Source organism: Nanorana parkeri, unplaced genomic scaffold, assembly GCF_000935625.1.
Source record: "Nanorana parkeri isolate BGI_ZX_2015 unplaced genomic scaffold, ASM93562v1 scaffold114, whole genome shotgun sequence".
Classification (NCBI taxonomy): Eukaryota; Metazoa; Chordata; class Amphibia; order Anura; family Dicroglossidae; genus Nanorana; species Nanorana parkeri.
The window spans coordinates 78,017-91,853 of NW_017306382.1; the positions used below are offsets into that span (position 1 = coordinate 78,017).

A 13,837-nucleotide genomic window follows, 5' to 3' on the forward strand; every position below is an offset into this window, starting at 1 on the left:
ATATATATAAAATACAAATTCCAAGGTAATGGTGAGAAATAGTTTTTCCAAAGTGCAAAGCTGGTGCTTGGTAACCAGACAAAATGACTTCATATATACAAAGTGATGGAGTGTACTTCCCTTCAGGTCCTTTTTGTTCTTTGGTCTCTTACAAGTTCATCAGCCGATGTGGGAAGGGTCACGCAGAAAGGCGTCTACAGGTTCCACCCTGACCCCGGGGCTTCCTCAGGACCAAAGAAAGACAAGGACTTAAAGGGAACGTACACTCGATCACTTTTTATGTAGGAAGTCCTTTTCTTTGGTTACCAAGTGCCATCCACAGAAATGGGAAATATAAACATATGGGAGTGATAAAACTAGCTGGGGTCCTATTAAATCTGCAATGGGGACCTATGCCATGCATTCTACAGTGTAGCACTTTCTTCAGTGGTTCTTGTTTATGAATTCATGCTTTTTGGCTATGGTGGACATGTGCCATATGCAGGCCCATCCCTATAATGAGGCAGCCTGAAGTGGTTGCCTCAGGCGGCACCTGTTTGGGTCACGGGGGGGGCACGTGTGCCTGTCAGCCCCTTCCTGTCCAGAGCATTCCAGGTTGCTAAGAGCTCTAAGCAAGGTGTGACACTCTGGCTGGTGTCCTGCCCAGCTCTTGCAACCAGCGACGTCAGTGAGCTGGGCGGATCGCTGGACAGAGCCAGAGTTAGCCCCCCAACCACCAGGACATCTCTTCATCCACCTACCACTGCTCCCCACACCCACCCCTTCCCCCCAGGATGTGCAACACCAGAAATCCCCCCCCCCACCACCTCAGGGGGCAAAAAGTCTAGGTGCACTTCTGGCCATATGCTATATTGGTGTATACAGCGTTACTTGGAAAGTGGATCCAATAAAACCTGCATTTGAATTACTCAGGAATATTTTTGTGCATATAATGTCCTATATTTCAATCAAGGGGGGAGCCCCAAATCTTTTGCATTGAATTATCTGGCAGTTGGGTTCATCTCTAGTTGTATTTGAATGACACGGAAAGAAATAGCTACCCCAGGGAACACATATCCATATGCAACTATTCATATTCCCGTTTAGTTTGGAACATTTACCTTTCACCTGGCACATTCACATTTTGGGGAAAACGTATAATAATACAGACAGACCCGGAGAGCCTGAGCAGAGGGGCTACATGACTGGGGGGAGGAATAGTCCCGGGAGAAAGAGTTAAAAATAAAATGGGAACAGCTGCTCTTAGCTGATTGGACGTGGGAGTCAGGTGTCCAGGAGGAGCCGCATGGGAAGGATCTGCAAGGGCTGAGGGACGTCCTCTTTCTGGAAATCAAGGAACGAAGCAGGTTGTCCCACCCTCCCTCCCTGAATTTTGTAGAATGGGGGTTGTGGGGTTCTTTTGTCACGGCAGCTTGGCGGGTTAGGGGGTCTTTGGGGGGTCTACAAAAATCGGAGTGGATTACAAAATTGGGGGGCCATCAGTTGGTATGGGTGCTTCCCCCCTGTTGGTGTCCGGAATTGCAAGAGGGCGGGGCCTGGCCCCTTAGGAACCGGGAAGTAGTAAGTGTCCTCGAGCTGGTTGTGGTGTGGCTGGGGACATGGGTGGAGAGGCCTTTTTGGGCTGTTGGGCACCCAAAGACCCCTTCTCAGGTAAAACAATTGTTTACAGTATTATTTGTGTATATTATTTGGTGTATTACTAGTGGTTATTGTTAACCACTTGAAGGCCATAGTGTTTCACCCCCTTCCTGGCCAGTGTGGTTTAATAAAAGGGCTGCTGTGGCTGTTAAAATCCATGTCGCGCAGTCCGAGTGTTTATTGGGGTTTTAACGGAGGGACGAAAATTGACGAATCCATCAGTCATGTAGTTTGTGAAAACTGTTTTTCATCAAATAACACTTTACTCTTGGGTATGTCCCCTTATTTGCATACTGACCATAGTGACCATGGCACATCTCAGGTCAAGTTAGGTAGGTTCCTCATCTTCATATTCAGGTACATATCAGTGAGGCTCTGACTATTTATATATATACACTGAGTGGCCAGATTATTATGACCACCCCATCAGTACTTCGTTGGGCCGCCTCGTGACTCCACGAGATGACTCCACGAGATAACTCCACGAGATGACTTTGTTGGGCCGCCTCATGACTCCACGAGATGTATCTTTATTGCTGATTCATTTTGAAGGGTTTATATTATCCACTATCTAGTTTAAATGGGTGATAGGAAGGGTTTGGTCTCATGGGTGGATTCTTTAGACAACGCTATCAGTTTTATAGGGATGGGTAGGGATGTATTGTTTAATACATTTGCCAAAATCTTTGCAATAAGGTTCATATATTTTGTTGCGAGATAAGCAGCTTGTAGTGTCCTTGTTCACAATTTGTATTTCTCTATATAAATGGTCTGGTTTTTCTGCTGATACCTGGCCTAATATATGGGATTTAATATCCTACTATTAACCCCTACGTGACTGACGACGTACAGTGTACGTCGCCAGCATCGGGGCTGTTTAAACAGACTCCCGGCGACTTTTGCCGCCGGGAGTCTGTTTAAACTTGTAGAGCCGACTGTCGGCTTTACAACAGAAGCGATCCTGGCGACTTACCTGTCGCCAGATCGCTTCTGCATCCCGAAGAAGGGGCCGCCCCCCCACATGGGTGCAAAAATGGAAAAAAGGGCCTCAGCCATGAAGGGGTTAAGTTATATCACAGCCCCCCACCTTTTTACATATACTGTATATAACAATGATCATACATCTTAATAAGTACACACTTATCAAAGCACTATATAAAATTAATATACTGTATGTATACAGTATAATACATATAAATGAACATAGAGTACCACTAAAGGTTCTTGTATGGCAGTCTAAACAAATACAAAAGGTGAGATTCACAAGCCTCATATAGTAAACAAAACATTTCCATCACCTCCCTGACTGAGCAAAACCCTTCTTCGTGTGTCTCATACGCTCCCCCTCCCAGATACTGCAGCTCACAATAGGAGGGTTTCAACAACAGAGGCACTTCTGTCAATCCAGAAAGCAGTTGGGGGGACTAAATGTTGCCAGGTGCTGATTGGCAAGCCCCCTGCAACATTTATCCCTCTATAATGCAAGCAGTCACAGCCCACATGGGAGTGACAACTCTGCTTTGACATCTGGAGCAGTGCAGCATTGTTGCCACCCCATCACAGGAAGTTGCATTAGGTGGATTTCACTAGCAGGATACGTGGGACTAAGGAAACATGCACATGTTGTAATAATTAAGTGATGTAGCATATATTTCTTAAAGGAGAACTATGGGGTTAGGGGGCTTTCCCCCATAGTTCTCCTAAGGGTAACAGGAGGACACAAACTAGCGTCCTCCCGTCACCCTAAGCTCAGTATACCGCGAGCTACACCTCGCGGTATACTGAGACGCCGCAGCCGGGACGGATCCCGACATTACAGTCGAGATCCACCCAGCTGCGTGAGTGACAGCTGGCTCTGCCTATCTAGAGGCAGAGCCAGCTGTGCCCGCCCCGTCCATTCCGCCAGTCCGTGCTGGAGGATCAGAGCGGGGAGGGGGTGAATCCCTGCAGGGAGCCATGAGTGACAGTCACGGCTCTCTGCAGGGATAGATCGAGAAGTGAGCGAGCGACGGTATGTGTTCGCTCACTTCCCGATCTACTGAGCCGACCTGTGACGGTTTCATTGTCACAGGTCGGCTCGAACTATGAGGATGAGTGATTTTCACTCGCCTCATAGTTCTCCTTTAATGGAAGGCCATAATTCTACTTTACCTTGCTTTATGCTTCTATGTTGGCATAGAATTTCCTTAGAACACCGTAATTCCCCAATACTGAGTGCACTTACTGAGTGCACTTACCAAAGGACTTACCACCTGGTGGGAGAGACACCAAGAATTGAGTCCAACTGAATCCTTACTATACAGTGAATTGTACCTCATTCTACTCTCGCCTTAATCCGTCCCTTTTGTTCAGATGGCCCGGCCCGCGCTCGCAGCAGTTCCGTCACGTCACCGATAACTCCCGCACGGCAGGGACTACGCTTTGGCCATTTCCTAAGTGATCTTTACTGCTAGTACAGTGACACATAATTCTGAGAAGCCGCCAGTCGGAGATATCATCACAAATCATGTGGAAGTAATATTTCACCGAGAGAACCTAGAGAATCAAATTATCCCAGCATTCCTCCTGATTCTTGTGATTAGATTTGTATTTGTTGCCTTCAAGGAATGTTCTTCCTGAATAACCCGGCTGATTTATAACGGTTCTTGTGCTCGGGTCCTAAAGCAAGAATGCTAAACAGCAGTCCGGTGGTAGTAGGGACATGGATGCCATTCGTCTGCTAGCATGGAAGGTGTATATAGATTATAACAATTGTTATTATTCAGGATTTATTTTGCGTCAATAGTTTGTGTCGCACTGTGCAGTATAAAGGTGATAGTACAGTTACAATACAATTCCAGAGAAGAGGTTTAGGAGAGCCCTGCTGCATACAGAAAGTGATATTAACCCCTTGCTGACCGGGGTGTTTATACCCCCTTCCCATCCAGGCCATTTTTCAGTATTCAGCGCTGCCGTACTGTGACTGACGTTTATTCCGTCATGCAACGCTGTACTGAAATTCATTTTATACAATTTTGTGGGGACAGATAGAGCTTTCTTTTGGTGGTATTTAATCACCACTGGGGGGGGGTATTTTTTACTATATAACAAAAAAAGTACAGAATATTTTATTTAAAAAAATGGTTTTCCCTTTATTATTTTAGGAAACAATTATTTTTACCCAATTTTTTGGTAAAATATAAAGGGCGGGGTCACATCGGGTAAATAGACACCAAAACATGTCGAGCCTTAAAATTGCGCGCGCCCGGGAAATCGCAAAAAAACACCATAGCCTAAATTGGCCATAGGCGACACTTTAAAAGATTTTACCGCTTATCAGTTTAGTGTTATCAGTGATTGATGACCCTAGAATTATTGCTCTCACTTCAACATTCGCAGCGATATGTAACACGTGCAGCATAATTGGAGCAATCGTTGTTTTTGCGTGTAGGCGCACCCTCACTTGCATGATTCAAGCGATCGGGTGTCTTTACAGACACCGGACCGCTTGTATGTAAACGGCCATCGCTGGCGGTCATCCTGACGGTTTCCAGGGGACGTCTAAAGATGCCCACCCGCATCCAGGAGACTCCCGTCCGGCCGTCTTTCAACATTCGGTGGACGGGAGGTGGTTAACCCCTTAGCGACCAGAGACGTACATCACAGGCAGCGGGTAGGGTTGTCACCTTTTCTTAGATCAAAACCCAAACACTCTAACGGAATTTTTTTGGGGAGAATTAATCACGGCTTATTCATTTGTAAATAGCGTCACCCATTCGTATGTAAATATCACAGTCAAGACTATTTTTAGTGGGGGGTGTTGGAATTTCTTGCACAGCCTCACAGAGAAACACAAGGACACAGTCTGATATGCATGCTGCACATGGCTTGAAAAACAGGAAGGAAGCCACAGCTTTATTCTATTCTTTACCTTATTCAATACAACAGAGTATATACCATAGATAACAGAACTTATAAATACTGCCATCTAGTGACTGAAATTGTATACTGCAAGAGTTGTTGCTATAAACACAGTAATGTGTATTCTAACGGGGGGCCAGTAGCCCCTATCTTAATTTTGTTTGATCCTATCTGCCTGACATCTTGTGTCCGGGTTTCAGTTGCCATGAAACCCAAACACAACATTTAAAACTCGGACTATCCGGGTGAATCCCGAACAGGAGGCAACCCTAGCAGCCGGTCCATTTAAACAGACTCCCGACACCTTTAGCTGGCCACTAGGACTCTGTTTACATTTGTAGAGCCGGCTGTCGGCTGTACAATAGAAGCGATTCTTGCGGCTCAGCTGGCGCCAGATGGCTTCTATGGGTGGGCAAAGTGCCCGCCCCCACCCAACACCCCCGCCCTGTTTCCCGGGCTCCGTTGCCCCCCCTGCAGGCTCGGGACTGGCATCTCAGGTGTCGTCGGGAAGCTGGGGAAGAGAGCGGCGCAAACATCCCGTTCACCGATCTCCTCCCTGTTCTATGGTTCCTGGTCCTTGAGCTGTCATTGCTCGGCTCCTGAAGCCCATCAATAAGCTTTTAAAGTGCAATCTGCACCCCGATAGCTTATTTAAAGTGGAAAGGTGATACAAGGGGTATTTTTAAACCCCCGTATCACCTTAAAGAGGACTTGTCACTATCTTTTATCACATGGGGGGCTTGTAAGCCTACATACAAAAGGGGACCTGTCACCACCAATATGCTATCACATGGGCTTGTAAGCCTACACACGAAAACGTTGATTGCGCCACACATGTTGGGTATCGCCACACACGCCAGAGTGAGAGTAATAATTCTAGGGCCAATATTTACGTGTTTCTCTAAATTGATGACCTGTAGGGGCTCTTTAAGAGACGCCTATGGACTTTTTGGGGTACTGAATTTTGTGGCAGTTTCACAGACGCACACAATTTTTAACCTGGGCATGTTGGGTATCTATTTACTCGTCGTAACCTCATCTTTTAAATTTAACCAAAAAAATTTGTATTATGTTGTGTTTTAGGGCACTAAATTTAACTTAAGTTCATGTTTTACAACATTTTTGGAATCGTTAAAGAGTTGCACTAATATTGTGCAACATACAAATTTGCAACTGCTGCCATTTTATTTTATAGGGTCTTGGCTTTCAGAAAATATATAATGTTTGAGTGTTTGAAGTAATTTTCAGGCTTAAAATGTGGATTATAACATGTGTGCAAAATAAGAAAAAAAAGGCCTTGGCAGCAAAAGGGTCCCTAAGGGGTTAAAGTTAAAAGGTTTTTAAGCTATTTCAAATGTTGATGAAATCACTTACAATGGACAATGTTCCTTCATGTTTAAAAGTTTTAGCTTTCTACAGAATCAGCTGGTCCACTGATATCCTGTTTTAGATTCGCTCCTTTCCCTTGCAGGGTCCTAGGGAGACACTCCTGTGTGTTAGTAAGCTGTGTGCTTTTCCACAAACACACAGGCACAGCAAGGCACTCCTCTGGTCCTCCCTCTCCTCTTCTTCAAGCTAGAAGATGGAAGGCTGCTAAAGACTGCTCTGTCCCTTGTCTTGTACTGGATAGGAAGTTCATGGAAGCTGAGCTGAGAGATTTGGAGATGTTCATAATGACTGTTCTGTGCTTGGACAGAAATGTAAAGAAATGCTTTGCTGGACAATGTATATTTTTTTTATTTGGACTCATTATCGAAAAAAAGGTTTAATAATACTTTATTACACTGCTATCTTTTAAATGAGCCTAACTGAATTAAAGTAGGGGAAAACCCTAACTGGTTTCTGGAAAGCAATTGGAAGACAGGGACAGTGCGTTGTCAACCCATGACAGGAAGTAACAGAACAAGGACTACCATGACCACCAGAAGGCATGCCCTTGACTCCCAAGGTCAACAAGAAGTTGGTTGAATGAGGTTGGGTGTTATTCAACCCTGAAGAGGACTGGCTTTTTTTTTTTAAATACAGGAGGTGATGCATATGTCCATCCTGGCAGAGAAAATATCACCGTATCCAGTGGCGTAACAATCACCATAGCCGCTATGGGGCCCAATGCACAGTGGGGCCCGGCCAGATGCCGTGCGGGCCGTCTGAGTCGCTATGGGATCCTCTGCTGGTGGCTTTCACTGGCGGCTGAAGACGAACACGCCGCTGTTTAGATCACTCACAGTAATCTGTGTAGCAGCGCGTTCCTCTCCACAGAGTCAATGAGAGCCAGCAGCGGCAGTGGAGGAGGAGGCGGGACATGTGGTCGGCAGCATGGGAGGAGGTGGGTCCCGGTGACGAAGAAGGAGGCGGGCACGGCGACAGAGGAGGAAGAGGAGGCGGACAGGTAAGGAGTGCGACCAGCTCACCTGAGGGTGACCCTGCATAGCCCACCATAGAGAGTCTATGGTGGGCTCTGCAAGTTCACCCTCAGGTGGGATCTCGAGTGGACTCTGCAAGGGGTATAACTAGAAATCACGGGGCCCCATACAAAATTTTGCTATGGGGCCCTATGATTTTTAGTTACACCCCTGGCCATAGCATGTGCTATACAACCATTTCCTGGCGTGTGCATGAGCCCTTGATGCTGCAAAAATGTTTCCTGGTCATAGTTGTGTGGGTGGGATCTGTGTGATGCAGAGATGCTGATTGGCTGTTCAGACTTTGATTGTTACAACATGAATAGAATGTATACAGAAGACACTCATTTGTGGAAAATGTGCGGGAGAATGGCAACACTGAGTTATCTAGAGCAAAGGACTTTTTTTCTTCCCTGTTGAAGCAAAATATACTCCCCTAAGACCCCCATCGAGGCCCTCACCATCGTTGTTGACAGATGCGGCACTGAAGATGTGCCCAAGACCGCCAGTCTCCTACTGTCCCCTCACATGAGGTTACTCCTCTTCTGGATCCATAGAGGACCCGGCTGCTGGACATCCAATAGGAAGTGTCCCTGAAGTGCAGACAGTGACATTGGTACCCGAAGAAGGGCCCCGCATGAAGATAACAAAGGAAGAGCGAGGACTCAAGGAAGTTAAAGGGGCTTTTAGATTTTTTTTGTTTTTTTCTGTGTCATGTGTGCAAGGGAGATTTCCCTTCACGCCCTGTCCCGTAGACACAGCAGGACGTGAAAAGAAATTGGTTTCAACTGATCAAATCTTCTCTTAGATCAGGGGTAGACAACCATGGCACCCCAGCTGTTGTGAAACTAAAAATGCCATCATGCCTCTGCCTCTGGAAGTCATGTCATGCCTATGGCAGTCAGACTCTTGCAATGCCTCATGGGACAGCTGGAGTGCCAGAGTTGCCTACCCCGCGTCTTACACAGTTGTTACCACAACAGGTATAGAAGATTTCCCCTTTATTCCTTGCCCAATGAGAACTCTAAAACTCCCGTATATTTACCAAGACAAATAGTGAATGTTCCCAGCAGGGTCAGAGACAACAATAAAAAGCTAGAGAGAGCTGCAAACCCTTCCCTACTTGATTCCAAAACGTTTTTTTTGGCTTATAATAAAGTTGACCTCCAGACAAGGGGTGAGGAAGTGATTTTGGCCAAATTGAATATACCGCAAAATGACTGATTTTTTCCAGATGCAAAATTTAATGGAAGCAGAAATTCTCAACTATTACTGAGCCGCTCAATCAAAATTTGCTTGAAAAAAATGACTTTCTTTATTTGAAGGATGGTTTTTATTTAACGTAGTTTATTTGTTTTAGTGTTTTCTTTCTTTGTATTTGATACATTTGAGTACTGTTGCTGTAAAAAACAGATTTCCCTTTTTTCACTGTTGCTTTTGAAGCAATGACCCCTGAAGCAGCCGCTGGTAATTTTGGGTCCTCCTACCTGTATAGCAGTTATTGACCCTTTTTTTTCAACTCCGGCAACGCTGGCACTTCTTGCAATAAACTGGCTCGAGTTGCAGTCTTTTTAGTATTTATTGCTCAGTGGTAAAATCTCAGGAGAGAGGGTTAGGGTTGCAGGATACCCGAAAACTCAAAAATACAGGACAGCATCTTCTCCAATAGGAGGGGTGCACCGATAGAGATACTAGTATCGGTATTGGTGCCGATATCAAGTATTTGGGTGAGTACTCGTACTCGCCCAAATGCTCTGATACCTTCCCTGATACTGGAACCTCCGGTCAGAGAGAGATTTTGCTCATCCCTGCTCCTACTGTCTTCGGTTTGCATTTGACTTCAGTGCAGCTGTGCGGGCGGAGATCACACAGGCAGATCATTTATTCGCAGATCCACTCAGAGGAAAAGACTGCAAGTCTAGTCTGCCACTGTGGCAGAGGGGCCCATCAATCTCAATGGAGCACAAGTGCAGAGATGTCACCATACTTGTGGTCTGATTGCTTCCTCTAGTCCCATAACTGAAGGTCTGTACCTCCATATGGACCTGGGCCTTGAGGAAGACCACCATATCAGCAGACTGCGAGCATGTTGACAAAGAGTTCCACCATCATCAGTGAGAGCTCCCTAGCTCCGGAGCTTGATGCTAAGCCACCAGGGAGGGTTGCAGGAGACTGTGCATTGCGCCCGCATTCTATTCATCAAGGCTTGCAATGCTTTGCAGGCTTCAAAAAATAAAAATAAATGCAATTTCTTTTCGTTAAATAATGTGTGTGCATTTTTATGTTTTACAAAAGGTGAATTATGAGTTTACAGGCCATTGCTGCATTCTCATTTCTCTTAATTGATGTTAGTTACATGGCAGAACTTTTATAACACAGCAACCCTCCCTGGTGGCTTAGCATCAAGCTCCGGAGCTAGGGAGCTCTCACTGATGATGGTGGAACTCTTTGTCAACATGCTCGCAGTCTGCTGATATGGTGGTCTTCTCATGTAACAAGGTAGCACTTACTGGTGATATGGTGGCACTCCTATAACATAATGTTATATTCTGGGATTCAATGAATGCCTAAATTGTCAGTGCACTCAGCAAGGGTCTACCCATCTCTATATGCTGGCATGTGTGCCTGTACACACGTACGTTATCTGTACCCTGAACCGCTCTGAACCCGTAGGCAATGTAACTATTCAGATAACTTCTTTGTATGTTGACATTTTGCAAAGTGCTTTAATTCAGCATATATAGAAAAATGAAAAGCATCCCAGCAATGTGCTTCGCCTCATACGGATGCGTCTTGTCACAATGATTTGTAAAAGTCACCTTATAACAAGACCTTTGTTGGTGAGCACATCATGTGACATGACTTTGGCACTCATCTGATAAGTTCACTAGCTGTGATCATGAGACACGCTAATGAACTTGAGATGGTTAAACTGTGCGTAGTTCAAGCCACATGCAGAGCTTTTGCAATGATAAACTGAAATTCTATTGAAGAATCCGCTGCCTCGACAACAATAGACTTTAGTGTTCAGATTTGATATGCTGAATGTAAGGAGCGATGCTTGTTCTGGATCATGTGAGTGCAACCCCCTGTTACTTTGCAGGACTTCTAAAGTGAAAGATACTAGTCAGTGGCATAACTGTAACCGTATCATAACAGCCCACACGACTGCTATGGGGCCCGAGGGTGGGAAGTGGGCCCCACTAGGGACGTTGTCTGATGTCTCCATTTCAGAACTGATGTCAGGTGCACAGGGTCATGCTTTGGAATCATGCTGTTGTTAGTCACAGATCTCCTTTGCATCCCCCCCTACCAGTAGATGCCTTCAAAGCTTCTGGTCATCCTGGCCAGCACTTTCACATATTACCCTGTATTCCTGAGGCTGAAAAATCCCAGAGTATCCTCTTAGCTAAAAAGTGATCTTTTGGTGAACCTTTGTACTTCCTTTGGGAGATGTTGTTTCTCCCCAGGACACATTACAACCACGTGGCTCCTTTCCCATGGAGAGCAGCTCCCCCCCTTCTCTGGCTTCATGTGCCACTGCTACTTTTCCCCTCATCCTGTCAAAGGGGAGTGAGGGCTTATACTTTTCATGAAATCCCTAAAACGTAATACTGTGACAAAGATCAGAGTTGAGGAGTTGATGCTGAAAAGTGCTGGGAAGCTATTGAGTAGCTCTTCTCTATCCACAGCACTGGTCCCTAATGGAGATTAGCTTACTTTCAGGCTGAAGGTGAAAGTGGCATGGGCCATGCGCCCAATCAGCTGTGACCGGGGCATCCCCTGCCCCGCAGCTGCACATAAACAAAGGGGTGGGATGCTTATGTTGACATTGTTGATCTTTTATGGCCACAAGGCCATATTAGGTCAGTGGCATTAAATAAATATAGCCATGTTGCCATACAAGGTCAATGATGTCACTGCATCCCGCCCCTTTGCTTCTGTGCAGCTCCAGGGATGTTCAAAAGAGCTCAGGTTTGGACTGGATTCAGCCTGAACCTAAGCTTATACCTAGCCCCTAATAGTGTGCACACTATGTTAACAGTCTTACTGCTTCCTGTCATTGATTAAAGCTGGACTTATATGCACCCAATTTCAACTTTTTCTTGATGAACTGGTTGAAATTTGCACCATAGGTGGCCCTATCGGTATCTCCCACCCGACATCCTTTGATCTGGAAGCCCAAGGAGCTCAGTGGAAAAATCTCAGCCAAACAATGACTACAGTGGCTGTCAGACTATAACAACTTAGCGGGGGAGACTCCTCCATCCATGTTGTTTAGATGGAAGAATCTGTTAGATTTTTTTCGTCCAGCCTGCTAGTTTGTGGCCAGCTTTAGATTTACTTTAGACTCAATAACCCTATTGTCCCAATGGCCAGGTACACACACAGGAACTATATTGTTAGTTGAACAGCATATACTTTCCATTTCCCGGGAACAGTAACATGGTGGTATCTCCATAATGCGCTCCATCAGCTGTCTAAAATACACTCCTCTTTGTGGCTAAATGTTAAGTCTGGGCAGACTAAACAGTGCTGTTAGGCCTGATTCACAGCTAGACGGCAGCGTTTTTGCGCGTCTCTACGCGCGTTAGGAGCATGCGGTTACTTGCGTATTTATGCGCGTTGTGCACATTTTGATGCGTGTTTTGAATGGCAGCTCATAAAACATTGCGGGCAATGGAAGAACGTGCGTTTCAATGTGCAAAAACACTCCCGAAAATGTGCAACATGCTTTTGCCGCGGATTTTTGGGTATTTCCAATGAAGTCTACAGGGCAAAAAAGTGTTTTTAACTGCCCAAAGAAGCTCATGCACCTTTTTGGGCATTTGACTTTTTCCTGCTGGCGTTTTTTGCTCAGGTGTGAAGCAGGTCCATTGAAAATCATGGGGTTTCTGGTGTTGGGCATTTAAAAGCGCTTTTCGAACTGCTCAAAAACTCCTAGGTGTGAACCAGGGCTTACTGATAGTTCAACTTTTTGTCAAGGGTCTTTGGCTAAGCTCTTAAGCTGTAACTAGTTTCCATGGCCATTGACATATGCAAAAATCAGGGGCACATAACTATCATAGGAAGGGCAGATGTGTCTATAATGTGCACGCTGTGATTGCCAGCCTGGCTTCACCTTTTCTATGCTATGCAAAAAATATGGCGGCACTCAATGTGGGATTAACTGGGTCTTAGGAGACAGACTGGAGAAGAGCTGATCTTGCACCAGAAAGTTGTTTTTCAGCTAAATCTTTCATATTAGCAGCGGTTTCTAAAACACAGGAAAAGAAAAGGTTTCTTTAGAAAGAAAACTTCAGGCACAGACTCAAAGCTGAATCACTGATATCTGAACTGATTTACCTTTGAAAAATTGCATTTGTATACCTGTAAAAATTAAATGAAAGCAACTGGAATTGCTGCATTTTTCTTGAAGATGTTTCGCTGTTCATCCGGCTAACTTTCTCAATTCTTTCTGAATTGATAAAGCTAGTCAGATGACCAGTGAAACCATGACCTGGATGAATGAGAACCTTCGCACACAAATGTTATCTGTAATTCTCCCTAACAAGCCTTGTGGCTCAGTCACCCCATGAGGCAGCACAGCTAGGTCAGCTGCCACACGTTACAACAGTTACATAAACCAGCCTTGGTCAAAAACCAACCTCCATGAGGTCACCCTTGTGTCCTGTTCTCCTGTAAACATGGTTACAATGCTAGACTGACAGCACCGAGCAAAGCATGAGAGCCCTGATCAGCTTTCTATACTATTCTCGGTTGTGTTGTGCAGCAAATAACTAGTATAAGTACCTCATTTAAGACAGATTTAGCTACTTATGCTATTTATACTGTTAAATCAATGTAATTACTTTTTAATAAATACAGCCTTTTTTTTCCCGTTTTCGATAAATTGG

The 13,837-nt window shown here is 45.2% G+C and overlaps 1 protein-coding gene across 1 annotated transcript in view; it reads left to right on the forward strand.

The window, feature by feature from the left end:
* Positions 1–13,837, forward strand: part of RAB38 (RAB38, member RAS oncogene family) — a 49,912-nt gene that overhangs the window by 15,222 nt on the left and 20,853 nt on the right. The window lies entirely within an intron of this gene.